General features: G+C 38.0%; 1 protein-coding gene across 8 annotated transcripts in view; it reads left to right on the top strand.

The window, feature by feature from the left end:
* The window catches only part of BMPR1B (bone morphogenetic protein receptor type 1B), a 221,689-nt gene that overhangs the window by 45,865 nt on the left and 150,065 nt on the right, over positions 1-25,759 (top strand). For 2 of the 8 annotated variants that reach the window (XM_079307116.1, XM_079307109.1), the window contains exon 1: positions 11,402-11,568. The exons of 4 other annotated variants lie outside the window; for them this stretch is intronic. The gene's annotated coding sequence lies outside the window, so the exon portion shown is untranslated. Of the gene's footprint in view, positions 1-2,614; positions 2,669-11,401; positions 11,569-25,759 lie in introns of those variants that run through there. 2 more of the 8 variants (XM_079307112.1, XM_079307113.1) reach the window with 2 other exon arrangements.

Here is a 25,759-nt window from a genome sequence, read left to right as displayed (position 1 = left end):
AGACAATATGTAGTCTATTAATTTAGGGAATGAGGAAGCTACAATCACTTTCATATTCTTATGATTGTATGGATATATAGACATTAGGAGTTATGTTGCCTTCTTGCTTAGCAAAACACAGTTAAAATATTCTGGTGTGGAAACATTATTTCAAAATCTTTAGTTTTGGAATTTAGGATTTAGCTTTAATCCCTTATCCACTGATCAATAAAAAAAAAAATGCCTTTGAGTTCTGTAGAATCCTGGTGATCCTGTTCTTCTTCCCTCTTATGAAGCCATTGCCCATCATTTCAATTGCTCACATTTTGTGATTTTTAAATTTACTCAGCATCTCAAAGGTTAAACTGTTGTTGGAAAAGTTCTCAATCAATCATGAAAGGAATAAAAAAAATCCTGCTGAAGTGATACATTTATTGAAGGACTTGTAGACTCCTAGTGAAGGAATGTGTTAAATTGCTAAAGATGCAGAGGGAAAAATTGCTGTACTAACATGAAAATGTATTAATAATAATTTACTGATAAATTAATATGGCCTGAGCTTGATCCCATTCTGGCAAAACCCATGTTGAAGGAAATGAGAATTTACTCTGTTAGGATCTAAGTGAGTATAATTTCTTTTTTTCTTTTCATTTTTTTCCACTTCTTTCCTACAATGGAGAGCTCATGTAAAGTAATAAATGAATCTAAAAAAGAACATAAACTTAAATATTTAATAGTACCTGCAGTGTTAACTTGCTTGTTGTAGTCAAATGCTTTTCTTCCCAACCTGGTGAGAATCAGTTGCTTGTATAAAGCACAATTCTCTGATGAAATGGTGTACTCCTGTATTTTGTGAACCTTGAGCAAAAGTTAGTGCTTCTTAGAGGTTGCTCCAGGCTTCTTGTACATCCATTGAACTTTGCTCAGAGATAGATAGGTGGGTAGATAGATAGATAGAGAGGCTGGATTTGACTTGCTGCTTTTCTTTCTCTGTTTAGAAGAAAATCAGTACATCTGGGGTCTCTGTGGTGTGCTCTTCCCATGGCAGCACAAACAAAGCAGCAGCACTTTGCTTTTGTTACTTTGTGGGAGTAGAAGAGCTCAGCGTTCACACTTAAATTTACCCCTATCCAGCAGGATTTAAGAGTTGCATTTAATGACAGAAATTCCCAAACATAATCAGTGGCAGATTCAGTTTCTGGCTGTGTGAATTGGTGATCATGTGTAGCTATGGGAGGAACTCGAGCTATACAGGCAGGATCAGCAAACAGTGCCATGGAACGTTAGTTGTAGTTGTTAGGCTGTGATGCTTCCCTGTATCATAATTACTGCTTCAGCTTAAATATTTCTGCAGTGGCTGCAGGCTTCATGAAGAAAAACAATGGTAGCTGTTCCCTGCTCCTACCTGCAGTCTGCTCCAAAAGCAATGCCCTTGAGTATTAATTTAGCTTTATTTTCAACATTATATACTTCTGTATTATATACAGAGAGTTCAGGTCTGTAAATTGGGTGTGAGAGTAGGATGAATGCTTTGAAAGCCTGCTTAAAAATATGCCAGCAGGCTGCCAGCTCAGGCTGGGAAAACTCAGGTCCTTGAGAGTAGAAGGCCAGAAACTGCCCTTCAACTTCTCTGACATATTATCTCCCAGTTACGATGTGCAGTGTAATTTTTTTTTCGCCAGAACATAGTTCAAGTTCAAGCCAACAGTCATTTGCTTTTTTTTTTTTTTTAATTTTTTTTTTTTTTTTTAATTCTTTTCTCCTTGACCCTTAAATCAAGAACCCCTTGGGGCAGCAGCACTCTTCATACTTGTGTATGGTTTATGATTGTGCATGTTCATACTTGTGTGGTTTATGATTGTGCATGTTCTGGTCATTCTTCTCCCTGAACAGAGAGCTGTGTCAGAAAGCAAATGCTGTCCCCAGAAATAATATTTGCCTCAAAGAAGCTTGACCTGCTTTGTGATGTTTTTGGAAACAAAGGGCAGGAATAAGCATTTTATTGTGAAAGAAGGGAGGAAAAAAGTGGTTTTTTCCTAAAATAAGAACAGAGCTTTAATATTGCTGAAATGTTTGGTTTGCTGGGGGAGCTTAATTTTACAGGAAGTTGGATGTTGTCTTGACTTGTTTATTTTGGACATTTCCACTAATTGGTTATAATCTAATTATCCTCATACAAAGCCAGGCCACTGAAACAGCCAGTAACTACAGTTGGAAAGACTTATTGTTATTCTTCCATCAAAGGTGGAGAATTGAGTGGTATTTATGTTTTCAGTAGTGTATAAAGCTGCAAGTGTGTGTATAAAGCCAGTGAAGTGTGTGATGTTTTGTGTCTGGGAACTATCTTTCAATAACTCATGATTCAGTTTATAGGTGCATGTTAGAATTTTAAACAAATATGAACAGGGCAAGGCTGATTTGTGTTGAAAGTTATGCTAGGGGGCATTTTGTTACCTTTCCTGTTTCATATTCTAACAAAATAATCTGTTCTAGATACTGGAAAGCCATTTTCAGCTTGGGATGGTGTCTACTCTAAAACCTTAGTGCTGGAGAATGCACCTCTTTCTCTCATAGGGGCTCATTTTCTTTTGTCTGAAAGGTGATCAGCCCAAAAGAGGGAGGCTGGGGGAGGAGTGGATATTGCTGAATGGAGTGGAACGAGTTACTCATTCTTCAGAATAGCCAGAAGGTAAACTCTAATGCACTTGAAAAACCACACTGGTAAAAATACCCCATGTGTAGCTCAGGCTGTTAAATACAATGTTTACTATTGACTTTTTTATTGGGTTAGAGAAAGAATTGACCCCTGAGACAGCACTGGGAAAAATGTGCCATGGAGGATGTTAAAAAGTGCAGTGTAGGGTGTAGTGGTTTGCACCCTGCCACAAGCACCTAAATATATGTGGTGTGTCTGTTCTGCACAGAGAATACACACATCTGTGGATGTGTTCAACAGACCCACATGCATATATAAATATTCTGTAAATAAATATACATGTGTTTATGTATAGGCATATATATATGCACATACATTTATATGCAGACATGTGTTAATGCACATGTATGTAACAAGGACAAGTACAGGTATTCCCAAACTGGGGATGCAACAAGTGTTGTGGAAGGCAGGAAGATGTTCAGGGAGCTTTTTTTTCAGTAGTGGAGGAAAAAGGAGTGAAGAGGCTGATGGTATAATTTACTACTATACCTAACTGCATTGAAGTTTGGGTCAGACTGGGAGTGAGATTCTGTTGAGATATATATTTATATTGCAGAGGGAGAAGAGGTAAAAAAAATAGGAAAAAAAATGTCTCTAATGTAGAGGAAGGAGAATTTACAGTGCTTGAGAAATGTGGAACAAGTCTGAGACCACAGATTGTTAATGGAAAACCTGTTTATTAAAATGTTATGATGTGATTAAAAAGAGTTGTTCAGGTATTTATGAAAAGATGAAAATAAGGTTAAACAGTGATGACAAGGCCAGGGTAATGTAACCTTTGCAGCCTTGAGGGATAAAAATCAGGATGTAAACACAGAAACTAAACCCACCTTATCTTGGTACAGAAAGTACCATTTGCATCTCCCCTGGCCTTGGGAAAAAGGCAAACTGGGATGCCAAATACAAGTTCTAGCCACTGATAGTGAAAACAAACCTATGGCATTAAGTCAAATGAACAATTTTCATCACAAATATGCATCTTGTGGATTCATGGAGCTGTAAATCCACTGTTGGAAAGGTGTTGTGTGGCAAGTCCAGAGTAAAAGAGGAGGAAGCTGAATTAGATTTTAATTTTCCAGAGTTGCTGACTTAGACTATTTTAAGTGAGTCTTGGCATATTAGTATGAAAATACTGACTATATCAACCAATGTTGTCTAGTAGAATAGCAGAAAACTCTTTCTGCTGTTCTAGTAGAAGTAAGGACATAAGCTGGTCATTGCAGTTCCCTGGAAGTTTTGACTACCTAATGCACTGGAGTGCAACATGTGCCAGGGTAGTACAATAGCAGCATTGTGATAATGTGATAATTTCTCTTCCTGGAAAAACATAATTTAGATCGCTGAAATCAGTGGGTCTGAGGGACACAGCTAAAATATATCAGGTGTTGCTCCCCTGAACTGTGTTAATTGGACCTTAAATAGATTCCTAGGTAATGTGAGTGGGACTGCAGCACATCTGTCCATCGTATTTGGGACACTGAGGCATTCAGCAACCAAAGCTCTTTAATGTGTTGTGGATGAACAACATATTGCAGACTGCTGGAACCATAGGTGGAGATAGCACATTTTGAAAATCACAGCTCTGTGCCTGGAGTTGAATTACTTGTATTATATATTACACAACCTGTTGGCATGCTGAATTAATGTCTCTGGAGACCTACAAAAGGAATACTTATTTGGAGAATTAGAAGTCAAAACTAAAGGACTAAGCCTGCTGTAGAGATCAGACTGCTGCACTGAGAAAATCAAAGTCCATGTGTGTGATTTAAACCATGTTTGACATGCCAGGCTTTGGTTTCACCAGGAGACTCACTATGCTATTTGGCTATGTTTTTAAAACCCACAAGTGTAAATTAGAACGAGCTAATTTTATAATTATTCCCAACAGACACACAAGTAATTTAGTCTCAAACATGTTTATTTTATAAAGACAAAATCATTCAAAAAAGAAGTGCTGAGAAACCACAAGTGGTTTCAGCAATAGAGACTTAGAGCTTTGGCAAACACACACGTTTACAATGTGGTAGCATTTGTTTAAAAGCCATTGAGTGTTCTGTCTTTTTTTTTTTTTTTTTTTTTTTTTTTTTATTTTTATTTTTTTTATTTTTTAACTTTATGACTGTCCTTAAATAGTAATACTAAAGAACTAGGGGGTGGAAGAGTTGTTTTGTTTATGGTGGCATTAGTCACTAATCCAGTTTAGATTCCAGGAAAAACCTCAGTTGTTCAGCCTTGAGAAATGAAGAACAAAATCATGCTTGTTTCATATGCTGCTAGAGGAAAGACTTATCCTGAGACTGAATAGAGAAAGGGATTAAAAACCCCTTTTTTCATGCTAAAACTCGATGGATTGCTCATTCTGAAGAGACAGGAATACCCCTTCAGTAGCTTGAAGAAGTGACTGCTCACAGGGTATAATAAATATGACATGGGGAGAGGGCACCCTATACAAATACGTTAAAATCCAGATTGTAGCATTAGTTTATATAAAAGTCCTTAAAAAAGTGGCAACTTCTCAGCAGTTAATGAGCAAGTTTACATATGATATGACTCTCACCAAGACTATTATTTTTTTTTTTTTTGACAAGGTGAGAAGTGCCCCACAGTCTTTGGTCCTTACACAATGCATAATATGATATTATAATTTTTGTAAAATAGTGTGAATAATAACAATGCAATTAAGGGGTGGAAAACTGCTCTCAGAAACCCTGGGCTTCCTGAGAGCAGGAAGCTTTATTGCACTAAGTTTACAAAAACTAGTCAGTCTTTTTGCTTCTTTTACTAGAAAGATTAAACAAACACCTTTAGAATGGCTGTAATGTGCTATCAAAGGTGAGATGTAGCCTGCTTTGTTTCTTTAAGATGTTTAAACAAATCTGTGTTTGCTTCTTTCTAAGCAGTCCTTTGTACTCTGATTTTGACACAAGTATCAACTTTGGGGAGGGGAGGAAGGGAGACATTTATTTTATATAGAGCAGATTTAAAGCTTTTTTAAACTTTTTGTAAGATTTTTATATGCAGCTACGTAGCAACCAGAATTTTTACATTTCCCACCCTAAATTGTCAGGATCACAAAACTAATCCTTCATCAGGCAATGTATCACGTTTTAGAATCAGGTTGTCTTGCTTCTACAAGAAATTTTTTAGCTGCATCTGAAGCCTAATGTTGCTGGAGTTAATATATAAGTCTTCATGTCTGGATTTTCAAAAACTCTTCAAAATTCAACCACCAATTTTTAAATAAAGATGATAGGACTATAACTTAAAAGCTTTTAAAATTTCAAGCCCTGTGCAAAGTAGGATGGTATGGCTGGAAAGTCAAGGTGATATGAATTACAAAAAAAATGTAGTAAATTATTCTTTTAGATGCCAGACCTTTCTGTCAATTTCCATAAAATTTCTAATATAAAGTAGATGTGAGAATTTTGTTAAAGAATAAACAGCTAGAATATTTTAGTCCTTCAGTCTGGAGAATTTACACAGGAGTTTTTCAACTTTATGGAATGTGTTAAAATGTAATTAGAACTATTCATTAAATTCTAGGTAACTTTTTAACATCATGTGGCTATTGATTTGTTTAAATATACCAGACTCATAGCTTCAGTGAAAAATCAGATTTTTAACTTGAGTGAGGAAATACTCCTCTGATGAGATGTTAGTGGCTTGAGGAAAGGAATTGTTATGAGTAGTCATGTCAGATTTCTGCATGAACTCACTTTGTGCATGTCTTCTGCAGTGTTTTAACTGCTCATCAAGTTTCCAGCACAGTCTGAAACTATAATTCCAAGCCTTTCTCTGTGGTCTATATAACGCATTGATCTCTCTGCTCTAATAGGTATGCCTTCCTATTTACATTTCCCACCAGAAAATGTGTGTTTCCAATTGTTGAGTGCAGTTTCAAGATTAGCCTCCAAAGCTGGGAAACTCTGTGCAGCAAGGGGTTATGTGTGGTACATCCTCATTTATGTCCAGCCAAGGCCAGCAGAAAAGGCACCTACTGATGGCACTGGGTGGTTGAACACCACTGGTTGCATTCTCCCTTAATGTCTTACTGCATGCTTTTTCTTTTAGTTTGCATAGTTGAATGCTGGAAATGTGGTTTTTGTGGCTTTATATGACACACTGCTCTTCTAAAAAGCTTTTAATGTAGATGCACTGTTTTGACACCTCCATCTAACAAAGATATTTTTTGATACTCAGGCATCAAAATCCTCAAATGGCTTCATCTTCAAACTGGTATTTGATTTCAAGTAGCTATTAAATTTGAGTAAATATATTTGCTTCTAGTAATTTTTAATACTCTCATATTTTATTTACATAATTAATTTTCTGTACATAATTTGCAGTGTATGTTTTTCTATTTAACCTTAATTTCCTTCTTTTATGCCCCTAAGACATGTTGCACATTTTGAGGTTGGATATTGGGCTTTCCTTTTGGGAATATTAGTTTAGAGAAATGGGAATGAATGTTCAATATGGTCTTTGTATCCCTTTGTTATGAAAAGCAGATGGAATGGGTGATTCCTACTTTTTTACTTTAATGGCTTTCAGCTGCATTGAGCTAGTTATGTTTGTTATAAATATCATTCACCAGAAGAAAAAAGCAAAGCAATTAATATTGCAAAGCTGCAACAACAGAAAGTGTCACTTTGAGAAAATAAGTTGAAAGAAACCGATTTCAGTCTCAAGGCTTCCACAGCAATGTTATTTTTGATTTTAAAGTATACATATCTAAAACACCAACAAACACATGAAACCTCTGAACATTGTTATTCCTCATACATCTCTGGCATTTATACACAAGTGAAGAACTGCACTGAACACTAGTGCTGCAGAAAAGACCTTAGCAAATGTGGTTCTGTGTGGAGAGAGCCTCAGGGCAGTGAGTAGACATTCCTTTTTTTGTTTCATATAGATGTGAATTCAATTCTGAGAATTCCACTTTCCTCTTTTGCATGCCTTTTTTGCACCCTTCTGTGCTTTTAAAACGTTTTTACAGATGTAAATATTCTCAGGTAGACCTTGCATACAAAGACCACCTAGAGAACTCCTTTTATGAGGGCCACAGTATTGACTTGAAAAAAAGAACATTTTTGATTCCTGAAAGCAAAATAAATAAATAAAAACACCAGGTAGACCTTTGACATTTTCTAGCTCTGGGCATATAAATATATACATGCACACACACTGGGAATTTTTCAAAGAATGCAAAAATACTAAATAAAAATCAATGGCAGATATGGAGATTTAGGAAGTTTTTTGCGTAACTCCACAAGTTATGAAATTACATTTTGGTTTTAAAGGCTAATATGATGTAAATCAATTTTTAAAACAATCTTCAGACATCCAGAAAGCTTAATTTAGAGGCACTTTTTTTACTAGTTTCATTTAAATATATTTATAAGTATCACAGTAATACAAAGTTCAGTGGTGCAAAGCAAACTCAGAAAATGCCCTCAATATGAATGTGCACTCTGAGAACTTTATACCCAATTTTCCTCCATTAGCCTATGTGTAGTTAAAAGCTGCAATTAAAATGTCATTTGAGATAGGTGAGCAATGAATTTGTTTGAGACTGATCTGAGTCCAAAAGATTAAAAGAAAAAAAAAGAAAAAAGGATCCTACAATACTTCAAACATGATGCCTATTTCTCTGGCTGCCAAAATTACCCTTGAAGACCTAATTTAAAATGATAGAGATTTACAGCACTTATGTGCATAGTCAATGAAGGGAAATGAAAATTAATTGCAAGCAGTCATCACAAGCTGAGTTTTTCAGTTTTGTTCAGTTAAAAAACCCAGTTTATTATGAAGTGACATGGTAAAGTTGGCAGGATTTTGTCAAGTCAAAGCTAGAGCTGAATCAGCTGCAGGTAGGAGATAAAAGGCCCAATCCATACACCACTGAAGTGAATTGAAATCTTCCCAACAGATCTAAGACTTTAAAATTTGCCAAAAGATTTTGACTGTGTGTGGTAAGATTTTTTTAAATTATTATTTCAATAATTATTAGAAACATTGTTCATTTACATACGTTCAAATAAGAAAAAATATGTTGTGGAAGTCACTGTGTTGATCCCAGATGTTGGTGCCTGAGCCCTGGGTGTTTTGGCGAGTCCAAAAGTGCCTGTTACCTTGTGAGGCTGTGCTCATCAATACTTGTCACTGCATCTGTGCCCTGCAGCCCAGCCAAGCCCTGTGGATTTGAACCAGATCAGATGTGAGAACTTGCTCCTGTATTTGTCAGCCTGGCAGAGCACACAATGATGTATTTATAGCTGCCTTGTGCCAGCTGCAGGAAGAAGGATGATACCTGATCTGGCATAAAATCTACCAAGATACAATTACTTAAAAAAAAAAAATAATTAAAATTTATTTATGTCAGCAGAATGGTTTGATACTTATTCATGGCTTAGGTTTTTTTTTTTGTCATGAGCTTTCACTGCTTGCTTAGGTACTGAGCATCCAGAAGCTGCAGCTACCATCTCATTGAACCACATAGTACAATTACTAATACCACATATTAATAATTCATGAATATTAAATATTCGAACTGTACTGAAGTAAATTAGGCTGCTTTCTGGAAACTAGTATTTGTCAGGGTATGATTTTTCCCCCCTTTCACTGAGGGAGAATTTTCCATGGCAGGATGTTTTCTCCTCTCCCTTCCCCCAGTCTGCCCTCCCACACAAAACTTGTGGTTTTCCTTGCCATGACGTAAACATTTTTCATAAACAGGGTTCACACTTTTAAGACAGAATTATATAAGAGGAATTTATTCAGGCAGGATACTTCTCTGCTGTATCAGCACAAATGGTGCCATGGTGAGCCTGACTCGGGAATATGAGCAAGGTGAGTGACAGAAATGCCATAAAAATTGCTGTTGGACAGGGAGTCATGGCCCTATTGGAAAAAATGTAGAACTGCACCCTCAGAGCAGATGATGGTGCACTAGTATTTCACATGGGGAAATCTTATCAACAAAGGGTGAAGAGTTGTGTCTTTTTAGATATTTGTTAGTATTTCCAAAATTTGGTCTGCACATGGACTTTTGGTAGACACTAAATCATTAATGGTTTGTTAAAAAAGTAAAGCAGGATAATAACAATGCACAGTTCAGTTCTAAGAAACAGGATGATCACCTGGGAAATGTGTTGGAAAAGGTAATTGGGGGAGAGGGGGAAGAAAATTGTGAGAACAGGTTGTTTCAACCACAAGTTCATGTGCACACATGCTGCTCTTCCATGTATAATCACATTACAGTCCAGGATAAAGGGAAGGGAAAAGCCTATGCAGATTTCTGTAAGTGATCCCTGCAACACGAGATGGGGGATGTGAACAGCTCTGGTGAATGCCAGTCGGGTTTTTCTGGGTTAAAGAAGAAATGACATTTTCACTTCTTGATCTTATAACACACTATTTACACTGTTTATGTCAACAAATGCACTGGAAATACTCTGTCAGGAGCTGACATTTGCATGCAGCTGCAGAAGTGTTGGGAATTTCAGAGCACCATCTTGCATTCCTTAAATGTACCTATCTGGCACCACCCAACAGCCACTGGTGACAACTATCAGCAAAGAAATACAGGGCAAATGTTTAGATTTAAAAGGATTTATAGAGCATATTTGTGTTGGTGGGACAATTTCAATCAAGTAGTAATAGCCCAAGAAGGTTTTTGTACAACTGCTTTCTAACAGTTTTACTGACTGCTGTCCATGAGCAGGAGTCAGGTTACTGGGGAGGTTCTTGCAGGGTCTGTTGACAGCACAGCCACAAGTAGGCAATATCAGTGCTCAGGCAGGAGAATTTGATGAATAAGATAAACCCCATATAAACTAACAGGCATATCCCTTGGCTGTATGAAAGAAGATGATGGTGTTTAGGTCACGTTAAAGCCCTGAATTGTTTAGGAAAGCTTATGTCTCCCAGCTGGGAAACATCACACAGACAGTTCAGAACACACCAAAGTTTTGGCTTAACAAAAACACAGAAAATCAACTTAGGTAATTTTATCTGCTGTGTTCCCTTGGGCCCGGGCTTTGGAAAGGAGAGTAAGATGTGTCATTAGTCATCGTTGCCTCTTGTGAGCTATTAATTTATTATGCTCTTTGATGTCTGCATGCATTTTTGTAAATAGTGTTTAGATTAAAGTTAAGTGTATGTATTTGTAAAAACAGATGGACTGGACTTTCTTTTGCCTCTGAGTAGGGATGGTACCATTTATACTCACGTTAAACATCTACACTTCTCTCTGTCTGCGAAAGGTTCGATAAACTTAGTAGCAAGACTAATGTTTGGTGAGAAAAGCACATTGCAAAACTCTGAATCCAGTTTTTCTCACTTTTACTAACAAAGGAAGAGCCCATGTGTGCTGGATAACTTCAGTGACTTGGTAGAACTTCATATACCCACCTCTGTACTTGCAAAGGGCTTTTGGGGATGCTTGAGTGCTCCTCCCTCCCAGGGCTGTGTGTACACAGTCACAAAATGGTCGTGAGAGAGCTTTGTAAGAACTCCTGAAGGATCTTTCAAGGTAAAGTGTAAATTTAGCATTATTGTTTTATTAAATAATCTTTCAGCTATTCCAGCTTTTGATCCTGTTGCAGCAGTGGTATGTGTTGAGGTAAACAGCAACCTTGGAAACCCGGTGTGATGCTGCATAATCAGCTTCTCCAAAATCTGTGAATGAAGCTGTGCCCTCGTTGGAGGGAGTGGAGCTGGGATCCACACACAGGCACTTCCTGAGCAGAAGGTGGGCTCAGCTCTTACAAATTACATGAAGCACAAGCTACATAACTGTAAAAGTCTCAGGCAAGTTTGGCTTGTCTTTAGATGAATCAAAAACATTGAGTGGCTGATGCAGTTTGATGGTGAGTAATTTCTGACTTCATTATGCCATAGGCAGTTACTGCACTATTTTTAGACTGTTGGCTTCAGTAAAAAATGAATTAAGAAGTAAAAGAATTGTGAGGATATCTCACTGTGAATGCTGGTATTCAGCAGCTCCAGGCAATCAAGGGAATGACATAAAATTAGGATGCGTGTTTAGTTTAGTGTTTTGGCAAGGAAATGGGTAGATTAACAAGGAAAAGATAGGATTAGATAAACTTCTGGTATAATTTCTCTTTTAGTTTCTCATTAGCTTTTGCCATTGGGTATAGTTAGCTGTGGCATGACTTTATGCTTTGTGTTAAAAGAGGATGTTGTAATTTGTATTAAGGCTTGGAAGTGAGCAGACTTCTGGCAGAGGGAGAGTTCTTTGGAGAGGTTGGATCCTGAAAGGAGGGACCTTGGAAGAAGTCAGACCTGCAGAAAACCTGGCCTGTTAGTACAACAGGACCTTTCCCATGCTGTGTCTTGGTTCCTGACTGTAATCCTTGAAATGCAGCTTTTTTTGGAGCTTACCTTGTGCCCTTTAAATGTCATTTTGTCCATCTTTCACCTGTCAGAAGTGTAATGGAGGTTTTGCAGCTTAGCAGTGCCCACTTATTTCTGTGGCAGTTCCTTAAGGAAGGACAAGAGTTGCTGAGAAAGAACTGAAGCTTTGAGAATGTGTCCCTGGAGATGAAAGGAGAGTGGAAACACAGGCAGGGGTGCTTTGGCACTGCTGGAATTTGTTATGGGTTACCCAAGTCAAACTATGTACTGGTGTAACAATTTGGGTGCCCTTCTATAAAAGACAATTTTGAATTAACAGAGGTTCTCCCACCCTTTCTTAGCTAAAAGAAAAGCTTGCTTCAGGCCTAGTTATAACATGGCTACCAAACTACTGTTCAAGAACAGATGGCCCAATTGCCAGGGGTTGCTCTTGCTGCTGTTCTGTTCTTCTCAGATGCCTCTCAGAGAGGGTTCCCAGCTGAGAGCCAGCCTCATGTGCTGCTGTAAGGGTTGTGCTCCAAAGCTGGAGAAACCTGAGAAGGAGACACAGCCTTCCTGCAAGTAATAGATGGTTACTGTTTTAAATACAGGCAAAGGAAAAAAAAAATAAAAAGAGGAAAAAAAGAAGGAAAAAAAGAAAGAAAAAATATTCCTATCTTTCTTATCTATCATGCAGCTCTGGGAGGGAAGGCAGGGTTTTCCTGAGGGGGAAGGTGTGTGTCTGTGTTGTCTGAAGGGAAAAGAGGTGAAAAGCTAGATGAAAAAGAGAAAAATGGATTGGAGCTTTTTCATATCTTACTTAATCACAGTCATATGTCAGGCTGCTTGAGAGGAGGAGGGAGGGGATAGCTTGTTGAAAAGTGTAGCGTGCTGGAATTCTGCAAGTGAGTTGTGTGGTGAGCCCTGTGGCTTACTGCTGCCCTGATGAATAGAGCCTTTCCAGAGCTGCCAAGCCTGAAGCAAATGTGGTCAGGGATTTATTATGAAATGTACCAAACCTTGGCATGGGGCTAATTGCATATAACAAGAAGCGTGCTGGAAACTCAGACCTGAAAGGTGACAAATGCAGAAAGTATTCTATATCTGACACTGCTGAAAGAGGTTTTGTGCAGGGGAATGTCTGTATGTCTGTGCTTTTTGCTAATGAGCTCCCAAACATAGCTACATGTTTTCCTGTTATTGCTTAGGTTAACATAGATGTAGATTTCTTGTTTTGGTTATTCCTCTCACAGCAAAGAAAGAATAATTGCTATATGGCTGTAATAACTGAAGTCCCCAAAAGAAGTGCCTAGGTGCTGTCTACAAATTATCTGATGCACATATTGGAAGAACTGAGTGGAAAGCTATCAGCTTGGATACTAACAAAATACCAGACCTGAGAGTTTTAAATTTGTGTATCAAAGTTTTAAGAGAAAAGCAAAAATTAAACTGTAGGCCTTGAAGAGAATGCTGTGCTCAGTATTCTCAATGGTCGAGTAACAAATTTGTACAGCAAGGCTGGAGTTGCTTCAAGTTTGAAACTTTCTTAGATCTGCTGAATCTGTGTGCTTGTTTGGGTAATGTTCATTATCCTGTTGTACAGCATAGACCTTCACCACAGTGACATTTAATCCAGTGAAAAGCTTCTTGTTTCCTTTCAGTGCTTCCTTCTGCTCTTCATGTATACCCATAGCTGCATTTTGAAATCTTGTCTTTAACATCAGACATAGTTACCCTTTTTCTCTGCAATGCTGGGACAGAGACTACTCCTGTCTTTGAAAGACATCAAACTGTCCAAAAGAGTACAATTAAAAATCAGGGGGAGGGCAGGGAAAGAAAAACTGGGGAAAAAGCCCACAAGCAATCAAGAAAACCACTAACAAAAACCCCATGGGATGGATTCAGGACTTAATTGACTTGATGTTAAGTGATATTGAAGCTAATCAGTAATGAAACATGCAAGAAATAGAAACAAATGCTAGGAGATTTTATGCTAATATTCTCTTCAGTGAAATTGTAACATTTGTTGACTTTTTAAAATTTTTTTTTATTTAAAGAGAACAGCTTTTGGGTTGATGTTTAGCCAAAAAACAAACATAAATTCATTCTGTTGCTTTTCTTCATAGGGCATCTGCTTCTCAGGATTTTTAAAACTTCCCCTTTTAATTATAGGGTCTGAAAAAAACATACTATCTCACTTTTCTGTCTGATATTGCCAGATTTGCTGTACAGTGAGGTATTAGGGAGAGGCAGACATGCAAAGTACAAGATCCCTTGGATAGCTTCTTGAAGGCTTGTACAACCTTTGTCTCACTTTGCTGTTATGTTGATGGGTAGGAAAGGAGAGATTTACAAATGAAGCAAAAGAAATCTCAAGCAAACAGAAAGTAAGCATTCTGCGCACATCTGCTCTTGTTCCAACCAAATGAAACAAACAAATGTTCCAATTTTTATATGGAGTGTGCAGTCCAAGGCACTTGGTTCAGTGATCATGTTAGCCCATGGTAACTTACTGTGCAAATACTGATACAGGCCAGGTAGGGTGTGCAGAATAAAATGTTATAAAACTGTCCCAGTGAGGAGACTTTTTTGAGTAGGGAGGGTTATAGATCTACTGAAGCTTTTAGTATTTAAAACATGCAGTACGTAACTTTGTTAGATTTATTCCTCTCAAGAACTTTTCTTGCTAGCTTTAGCATCATCACAGAAATGCCATTTTTACCCAGCTCCTCTTGAACCATTTCCTAAATATATGAAATAAAAATTGTTTTCTTTGGCATAAAATATATGCATGCTATATTTTGCCTTCATTTTACATGATAAAGATATATTACACAAAGCTAGAGACAGGTATCAAAATGTTGGTATAAGTTTGTGAAGATGCTACCAATTAGACTTGAACACATAAAAAGTTTTATTTGAAAGATATTGAGTAAAACAAAAGGAAGGGGAAGGACCACAGAGTTAGAGAGTCTCTATATATTTCTAGAGGGTTTAATCTTCCAGAGCAGAAGTTGTTGATGGCTACTATCATGCTTCATCTCTGCAAGTTACAGTAACTTCTGTGCCCACTGCACCTTCTGCCCATTAATAGTCTGATCATCCTCCTGTTGGAGCTTAGCAGGAAATTGTGCTGTATTCCAGCAAAGCAGAAGTGTGCTGAGAATGAGGCATGGTGATGAAGGAAGAAAAACAAATGTAATGATAAATCATCTTAATTTGCACAGGAATACTGGTTGCACATCAGACCACAAGCTCTTCTGATCTCTAAAGTGTTCCTTCTTGCTGCCTTTCTAGCAGTTGTTCAGAACAGACATCAGGGGATGCTGCGTCTCTCAGTCCCTCACCTGCTTTCCCTGAAGAACATATCCAGTGGGACATGAATTGATTTTTGTAGTCAACTTTTTAACTAAGTGGCAGCCAAGTTCACCCTTCTCTTTCCCTTGCCTTAGCATAAGAATAGCATTTCCCTTGACTTAGCATAAGAAGGACTTATAAAAGCTGAGGTATTTACTCTGAGGACATTTTCTAATTCTGGAGGCTTCTGCTGAGGAAATTATTTTCCTCCTCAGTTCTTAAACTTAATAAGCACTAAAAAAAGAAGCAGATACAAGTAATGCTGTGATCCAAGCCAAAAATAATAGTGAGCAAGTATGTTGTCACAGGCGAACTATATCAGATGAGTAGTTAATAAGTTTATAACTTACAGGCGGCATAAAGTGGGTGAGATTCTTTTTATATTTAATCCAACATCCTTCCAGCAATATCATGTGACAAATTAGTGCCTATCAGGAACATGTAGGGGTGAAGATAAAGAGTGTAGTAAAGGTAAAATAGGTGTGTGGAGTAGATGGCTTTTGGGTTTGTGCATGAGGCAAAATTAAGGGATGTTGTATGTCCTAGCACTATCTCTGTTCTCTTGATGAGGCTGGAACATTCAATCCCTGTCTGAGATGATAACAAATATGTATGTGACACTTTGCACCAAAACCAGATACACTGTGTGTTTAAATTGCCCAAAATTTTTACCAAGGACAGGCTAGAAGGAAAGTGTAGGTGACTTAGCAGGCAGTTTCCTATGCAAGAATTCTGGAATTTTTAAAATATACCTATTACCGCTTCATAGCTTAATAATCTTAAAAAATAATTTCAGATGAAAACTTAATAGCTTTTAAATTAAGCAACACAAGATTGTTCCTTGGCACTGTGTTAATGGACTAGAAGCATGAAAATAAACCTACTGTGAAGTTAAAAGCCATGGAAAGGTGATTTCTGTTATAAATACCTCCTAAAACCATGTTTTAATCTAAAAGCAAATTACCAATGTCTTCTGTGTGAATATTTAATATATTCAGTAATAGATTTATATATAGGAACGTGGTTAGAGCAGGCCCATAGGCTGGGCTTGGATAGGGGTCAAGAATTGTTTATGTCTATAGCAAATGCAGGTATAAACCTGTAAAATGTGATGCTCATGAGAAATTTTCTACCTGTGCAGCTGGATCCCAGGCTTCCAGTGAGTTTGACATGAGCTGCTCAGGAACAAGAGGCAACCAGTTTTCTAAGTGCTGCTGGAGAAGGTTTAATAAAAAGAGCCTTGTGCATTTCATCTTATTCAAATCTGTGGATGGGGAGAAAATTTTTAAAAAATAAGTGAACAAACTAAAAATCACAATGTCAAACTCTAAAACTCTATATGATTGCTAATTTAGGAGAGGAAAGAAGTGCATTTGTTTTCTGAAGTTTGGGTTAGAAAATCAGGTGTTTGTTTTCATGAGTTTAAATCTTTCAAGTGCATTATCCTAATGATTTCTGCCACTTTAATAGTGCATAAAATACACAAAACCAAGCTACAAAAGTCAAGGCACATTGAACATGGTGTTTTCCTTTGCCTCTCCCAGACATGGAGGTGCTGTGCAGTTGTCACCTGAGGGGTCAAGGGCCACGTGCAGTGGCCTTAAGATACATGAAATTCCCTTGGGCTTCAGTGAGGAACACAAGCAATGCTTAAAACATGTGAATCATGTGGCTTATTATTCAGCATGTTGTCATGTGTACTTAGAAATTTAAAGCACATTACTGTAAGTGGTGCTTTAAACAGATTCCCTGCTCCATGTGGCACGTGCTGAGCAATGAGCAGAAGCCACAGCAGAACTCATCAGCTGGGTGAAGATTTTTTTTGTGTGTTGATTAAATCTGCACTTCTAGCTCTCCTGGCTTGAGCAGAGCTGTGACAGGGTATGTGAAAACAGGGATTGCTTTGGTTTTTCTTGTTGTTGGTCATTTTTGAAGATTCACTCCCTAGAGCAGCTGTCCAAGGACCTCCTTGCTGGGCTGTTTGGGATTCTTCACAATACCAAGTGAAATCATGGTCCTGAAGAGGTGCTAGGAATGATTTCTTTGCTCTCTGTAGGGCTGTGAGTGATGTGCAAGTATGCAAGTAACCTCAGACTGCCAGGTTGTCCTTCTCTCTGTTTTGTGAGGAAAACCTGGGTGAAGTTCAATGACCTTTATTAGACTCAGTCAGACAAATACTGGCTAATTCACTACAAACATAACTCTAGCTAAAACTGGGGGCTGTTGACTGGTTTTCCTAGATGCCAAGTGATGATGCTGTAACAAAAACTGCCATGGCAGCAAAGTTGAATTGAGATGCAATTAACCATTTCTACCTTCCTTCTCCAGCTAGGATAAATAGCTAGGGCTTGAAGCAATGGCAATTTACAGCCAGATGTTGAACCACTGCTGCTGAGGAGAAAGGCAGGTTGTTACCACGGGGGCTGGCTGCAGAGGGACACACAGGGGTGGGAAGGAGGCCAGGGGTTAGAAATAACCTGCTGGTGGGGATCATTAGAGCCTTTATATAAACATGGCTGGAATGAAAACAAGGTGGGTTGTTTTTTTTTTTCTTTGGAGACCTGTATGGCATCCAAGCACAACATTGCAGGCTGAGCTGCATGCTCCCTTTCAGAAAGGCACCACAGTGCAGGAGATTGGGCTCACAAGGCTGATTCAGTGCTGGCTTTGTGCACAGTGGCCACACTCTCATCAGCTCCATTTTTGCAGTGGGGCTGAAAAGGGTGGCAAAAAAAAATGACACAAGGATAGTGATCATCGAGGAGGGAAATACCTGGTATGATAGCAGTGAACTAGAGTGACAATATTTATTTTTAATTTAAATGATAGGGCCTTAGGTGTAATAGAAAGTAATAATAAGTGTACTTAAGGTCTTCTGTGCTTTTTGATTTCTTAAAAATCTCTTCTTAAAATAGAACTATCCTCTTTTCTTAATCTTGGAAGAAATTTAAATCAATATTATTAGCCTGCTTCTGTTTTAGCAAGAGTCTTATTTGCTTGTCTCCATGTTGAGCAGGAGTTTGCATGCTTCTATATCTTGTATAGAAAGCAGCATGTCATTTAAAGCAATTTAAAGTTTTTGGACTTATGCAGTACTTGCATGAAGTATAAATGTAGATATAGACATTTTTTTGTTTGAGGATGTTCATTTCATCTTCATGGGCCATTCGATCTTCATGGGGACTCATATTTACCACTCACACATAAATGTGTGCCACGTGTAGGAGACTTGTTGTAGTAGTGCCAGCACACACTTATTACCAGGAAACCCTGTCCAGAAAGGCAGAAACTCCTGTAATTCACTGTTCAAGATGTCCAGTTCCAGCACAGTGCAGGGTCAGACTGCACAGTCTCTTTACCACTTGTTGTGCCATGTTGTTTAGGGCCCTGGCAATCCTGGATGAGATTCCCTCTCTCTCACCTCGTCTGTTTTGACTTGGAGGAGGTGGCTGGTGGCCCTGGTACACAGCTTTGTAAGATGCTCATGTCCATGCACCTTGCACTGATCCTACCATTGTTTCAGATGGAAATGACTCCTTGTACAAGTGCTCCACTGACCTGGGAAGACTCAGTGCAAATTAGAGGTCTACACCCAAGGAACACCTTAGAGATCAGCCTTCATTTCAGTGTCTTCATTGTCATATATTGTTGGGGGTTTTTTTCCCTTTTTTTTTTTTTTTTTTTTTTTTTAAATTTGTTTGGGTTTTGGCCTTTTTTTTTTTTTTTTTTTTTTTTTTGTTTGTGGGGGATGGAGGTAGATCTCAACCAAGAGACACTGAAGGGCTTTTCCCCACTGCAGAGCTGGGAACTAAAGCAGCTTTTAAAGTGGGAAATATGTTTTTAAAGGGAAGAACAACACTCCAAAGGGTGAGGGGCCTTTGGTTTGAGCACTGTGTTTTCCTAGGCTGAGGGTAGATAGGGAGTGAGGACCACAGTGGTGGTCCATGCAGGAGAAGCTGAAAGGGACACCTCAGTAAAGAGCCTGAACTGTGGATCCAGAGGTATCCAAAGGGACCAAAGCCCCTTGTGTTTTTGCCTTGTATGCAGCTGAATTGTTAGTGTAGCTTCCTGAAGCACCTGCTCTAATACCTGTTAAAATGTTGCAACAAATAGAATAAGCTTTAATATGTTTTGCAGAACGTTAAACAGATTCATAAAAAAAAAAAAATTATCTTTTGTTTTTCCCACCAATCTAAGCAAATTATAATGACCAATTTCAAGTAGAAACAGACTTTATTCCATTTAGGGTTTAAATACTAAATGGAGAGTATCACACGGAATTGTGATGTACTGAGCAAGTACAGAAATTACTTGGGGAATGAGTTGTGATATGCAGCCTGTATTTCAAAATACATGGGTTCACAAAATGCCACTGGTGAACAATGCTTTACACTTGAACTTTACTGAGGATTAAGAAAGATTAAGCAGTTGAAAATGTTAAAACCCCCAATTTTTGGTTACTGTCTTTTCTAAGCAGTTATTAACATATTGTTTTTTATGTTTGAAGGAAACAAAATTTCAGCTGCTGTAACCACATTAGGTCAGTAGCCAGTTTCTCAGCACTGCTGCTATTGGCATGTGCTCTTGAAAGCTTATTAAGAGAGAAGAGAGCTTGATGCAATTATTGCATTTAATGAACAAAATCTTCCTGGGATTTTGTGCAAACAGTAGATTGTTGAGAACTATATGAAATCTGTGAGAGATGTGAGAAACAGGTCGTATGGCCCAAAATCAGAGCCACTCTTACAGAATTAGTTTGCTTTTCCTCCAGAGATTAACACTTAGAAATTCTGGGCTAGATTTCAAGAAGAGTGAACTCTAACCCGTGCATTTTCCCTTTGCTTGTTTTTCTTAACCTGAAAACAGCTTTAAGAGTGTTTGCAATAAAATGCCAGGAAAAATAAAACAAAATTAAATAATCCATTTCCAAGCTTTGGGAACTACTCTTTTCAGTTTATAAAGAAAGCTAAAAATACCTCCTACACTCAACAGGCATTTGAAAGCTTGCTCAAGCTGAGTTTGTTAACTATCAGATGTGCCCAGGTATTTTCTGCTTCAGGTGCATGCCCCAGCAGAGCTGCCCTTGCCCTCCCCAGTGATTAGTGCATGTGCAGCACTTGTGGAACCTGGTCTTGGGTTAGCAAATATTTTTATTTGTGTTATAGGGCAGGAGAGCTCCAGGCTTCTGCTCCTCTCTCTTTCCATCTCCATCCAGGAAGAAGACTTGGTCCTAGTGCAAGTGAGATTCATATTTACCACCCAAATGGATTTTTTTTTTTTTTCTAAGTATGGAGCATAAAACTTACAGCACAAAGAATGTCACAGTAATAGCTACATAGCAGAAAGTAAGGAAAGCCTCAGGGATTGTACCTTGAGATGGTGTGTTGTCAAAATTTGGGTTCTCATAGAGCTGAAGGCTGATGGTGTGGTACCTGGGTGTGGCTTTGTAATGAGCTATGTGTGTGCATTTTAATATGAATATTTTTGGTTTATGCTTTGAAAGCTACACAAACCATTCCTAGGCCTGGGGTCATGATAGGCTGGACCAGATGTCCAGGCTTGGATACACTCAGGCAGTTGAGGGCTTTACATGTATTCCAGGACACTTTTGCTGCAGCTTTGATATATTTTTTTAAATTTTTTTTGGTAAAAGTGGCAGCACAGTAATTTAAAAGCTGTCAGTTGGCCATACATTTTAAATAGGTGTTCCATGGCTCCCATCCTTCTGTCTCTTGACTGCTGTTGAGGCAGTGCATGAAATTTGTATCTGATATTCAAGTGTTTTGAGATGCTGAATGTGCTGAGAAAAAACATGTATTTTAACATGCTGCTGCTGCCAAGGGCTAGGAAATACAGTAAACACACACATGCAGGTTTTCAAATAGTTCATTTTAGTTGTTCCTTGTGGAGAGATTCCTGTGGCTCTAAAGATTTACAACTTCCTGTTCATTTGTGTTGTCTTCTCTTGTTAATGCCAAGACTGACTTTTTTTTTTTTTTAAGGTGTGATTTTGTTTTTTATCAGTCTAAAGTGTTTATTTTTCTACAATACACCATCTTCTAGTGCATAAGAACTTGAAAATGAAATTGTGTAGAACCTGGGAAGTGTCTGAAATGTCAATATGGACTGCTCACAGATGTACCTGGAAGTCTTTTACTTCACTTTTAGTTAAAAGGGCATCAATTCTTCTAAATTGAAAATCACAGCATTTTGCTGGTGAGGTAAGGTTCTGTCAGAAATTTGCCACCACCAGAGAATGGTAACTCAAAATGTCTCATTTTCCAGTGTTTTGAGTTAGTGACTTGTTCTGTGGCAGACAATTCAAACATTTGCTTCAGTCACTTTTCTTTCTGCCTTGGTGCATTACCTGATCTTATGGATACAAACTGGGCAGGAGAGTTCTCCTCTGGAAAGGTCTGTGACAAAGCTGTGTAGGGTCAATATTTGAAGTGGTGCAGTTAACACAGCTGGCCCTGTGCCAACTTTCCTTAACTGGGTTTTGTGTGGGAGAGAGCTGTTTTTATCTTAGGACAATTAGGATGCAGATCTAGCATTTTTACCAACTACATCTACTCTCCTCCACTCCTAGATTTTGATTTTAAAAAGGAGTTAATGTTAGAATTTAACCTCTGACTGACCTCTTTTCAAACTATTTAATTGGTTATGCACAAGCAAAAATTGACTTCAAATCTTCTTCTTTTTAAACAATTATTTCACTGGGAATTGTGGTGCTTCTGGGAGTGCTTCATGTGAGGTGACAGATGCTAAAAGCAGTGGCTCTGAGACTCCAAAGAGATCTATTTATTTTCAAGGAGGAACAATTTTTTAACAGATGTTGGAGGAAGAGCAAGACTTCTACAACATTGGGGGCTGTCTTGTTTGAAAAGGGTACTTGGTTAATGAAGGAATAATTTCATGGATAGCTGCATCAATGGGCAGATGTTACACTTTTCAAAAAGATAATCTGTACATGTTTAGCACATCACAATTAATGCTGAGACTATTATTGTCTCCCTAGAGGTAGTATTAATTAAGAGGCTAAACCCAAGAACAAGGTCAGACATTATTTCAACTTGTAGAACTTGTAAGAATAAATTGATCTTTTGTTAGAATTTGTCTTTTATTCATGTATCTTGGTAAGCATATTAAGTCAAATGTGGCTTGTGAACAGCAAAGCATCTTTTTTTCCTTTTTTTTTTTTTTTTTTTTTTTGTGAGCAGTATGTTGCACAACATACTGAACACTTGAACTGCTGTAAAATTAAATATAAAAACACAGCCAGTTGTATTCTGTGTATTATTACCAAGGTCAACTAGTGCTGGTATATCTCTTATTACAAGAACTGTTTTGTCACTTCTGTGTTATTTCTTCCTCATGCTTTCATTTCCCTGGACTTCACTGGTATTCATTCAGTGTATTTGCTTGTGAGAATAAAATTCTCACAGCATGGCTTTCACCTGCCCTTATCTTAAAGCCCAGTTTTGGCCTTTGGAACCTAAATCAAATGGATTGTGTTCCCTAAAATTGGATAATTTCTGCTACCTTCTGAAGGATTCAGTAGATAAATAAATTCAAAGGCATTAGTAGAGGACAGTTCTGCCAAATGTTGAGCATATTTTGTGAGGAACTCTGTGCCTTCAAATCTCTTGAGATTTAGAACAATTAAATTGGTTAAGTCTCTGCTGAACAGCATGCCAGAAAAATATATTTGTAATATATGAAGAAGTGAATGGATATGTAGCTACTTGCAGATAAGCAGAAAACCTGGCTTCTTTTTTCATAGGGCTTTCCACTTGCATCTAATTTTAAAAATAAGAAAAAAATAAATAAATGCTGCTTTTTCTTTTTTTTCTTTTTTTTTTTTTTTCCCCACAAATGAAGAATTAATGGCCTTTTATTCAGGTTTTTCTGGATCCTTTGGTCTTTACAGAATTAAGATGCCAAAAAATTAGTGCTAACAGGAAGACTTGTCCACAGAAACAGACTTGGCAGACTTCTTGGTTTTCACTTGTGGTGGCTGTAATTTTTTCATTGTTTTCAGAATTCTATAGTATTTTGTTTTCCTGTAGAAACATCTGCTCCCATATTTCATAAGTATGGCAGCTTTTGCACTGGGAACCATTTCTTTTGATGCAAACTTATGCATTTAAAATGATTAATTTTGTGAAAACAGTATTTAGGAAACAGTTGCTTGTGGCAGGAGGTCCTCTTTAATACATGAATTATAAACTGGGAGGTCTCTTTTCTGCTCCGCGTTTTTTCCCAGACATATTTAATCCACAAGATTAGAAGGTGAAAATGAATTCTTTGTGCATTGCTGAAACTTAAGAGCACTGTCAAGGAGTGAAAGTTTCCAGAGTTTTTTCAGTACCATGCATTCAATATGCTTTTTGTAAAGTATTTGTACAGTATCCTCTTCATTTTTAGTGTTTCCTCACAAGAGAGTTCAGATTTGGATGTGGATTGTTTCTCAGGATTTACACCAAAGTGCAAGAACACTCCTTGAAATTTTGGACCTGGGAAATCCTGTAGTGCAGCTAAGGTGAAAATCAGTTCTTTTGTGTGCTCATCTGATGGAGAAACATTGACAGGTTGGACAAGGTGGCTTTTGTAAGGCTCAGCTTGTGCTGTGGCATGGAGTGAGCAAACCTCAGCTGGATACAGAGCACACTGAGCCAGCCAGGGAATGAGCTTCTCTTGTTTTAAGAGATGATACAGAACAAGGATGCCTTCCAGCATCACATTGTCCTGCTGCCAGTCCTGGCAAAGTACTGTTAATACTTTATCTAGACTGTTGACCAAGTTCATACAGAAAACTTTAAGTATGTTTATAAAGAAACATATTGCCTGGGTTTTGTGTGAACTTTAAGACAGTAAAGTGAAGTAGTCTGTGTAATAAGAAAACCAGTTATTACTGAATTCAGGAATTGAAAAGAAATATTCCATCTGCTAAAAAGGCTAGTGTGTGTATAAAGATGGTGTTTTCACAAAATCAGTAATTCTCTTTTTTAGTGAATCAGATCAGATGCTGATAGTAATTACAAGCTCCTCATGTGTAGTGAACTGCTATATACAGAGATAAAATTTGACCATGAAGAAATGGCTATGTATTGCTTGCTCAGTAAAGGTTATGCTGTTATGACATGAAGGATTGAAGTGATGCAGTCACAGGCCACCCATGTTATGCAAAATCAAAACCATTTTTCAAGATACCTGCACAGGCAACATTTTCTTCCAGCACTGGGATACCAGGTGATACCAGCTCATCTGATTTCAGCAGATTTTCCTCACTCTTCATGTATTTATTGCTTATAGACTCTCTTCATTGCTAGCTGTATCAGAGTTAGTAGTAGCTTATGTCTGCATCACACCAGCTGGAAGGGATTTGGCATTTTTACTTCATGCAGGGTAAAGGTCCCACATTTAAGTGCAGCATCATTGACACTGCAGCTTGTCTGTGTTTTTTGGCAGCAGCTATTTGTTTCAGTGGTTAGTGTTGAGGATGTTGCTCTTGTCCTAGAACATTAAATTGTGCTGGAATTTTGAGAGCATTTCCAGCACCCGATGCAGGCAGTGCTGTTGAACAAACAGAAGCACAGCAAGATTTGTTTTATTGAGACACTTGCCTGGCAAGCTGTTTGTCCTGTATGTGACCCAACAGGCATTGTACAAACTTTGACAAGCCCTGGGTGGTTTTGATGGAAGGGAGAGCAGTGTTGTGACCCAGCAATTCTGCTCCTTCTTAATCTGGTTGAACAATTTGTTCCTACAGCTAAATTTCTCCAGCAATATTTTATTTCTGATCTTTTTCTGTCCAGTACTGGCCTTTCTGCCAGTTTACACTGCCACCTGTCTTCCTGTCTGGTTTTTAGGTCTTCCCTTGCTGTGGTTTTTTTTCTTATCAAGACTGCTCCTTTCCAAGCTGTATTTCCAGTCTGTGACTATGTAAAGGAATTGAGTAAATTCTCATTTCAGTGCTTGCTCATTTGCAAAGGTAATTCACTTTGCCTGAGACTTGCTTGCTTTTGCTGAGCATATGATTAAATTTGACTTGGATATCTTCCCTGAGATCAATTGCTCATTTTAGCTGTTGTTTTTTCCCTAAGTATCTTGGGGATTTTTGTTTTTGCTGATTTTTTTTTTTTTTTCCTCCTCCCCTGGCTTCCTATCACTCATGTGCTACCAAAGCAAACTTGACATTCAAGTGGGATAATGTTATCAGTTTCATGTTGTACTGTACTGGGTACATTCTACTTCATTCTCCTCCTATCAGCACCAGCAAGTCAAGCAGCTGGTAAGTATTTGAGACATTGCTGTACATGAAAAAGAAGTAAGGTGTGCTTTTTT

The sequence above is a fragment of the Erithacus rubecula genome, assembly GCF_903797595.1.
Source record: "Erithacus rubecula genome assembly, chromosome: 5".
Taxonomy (NCBI): Eukaryota; Metazoa; Chordata; class Aves; order Passeriformes; family Muscicapidae; genus Erithacus; species Erithacus rubecula.
This window is presented reverse-complemented; position numbering and strand designations above follow the sequence as displayed.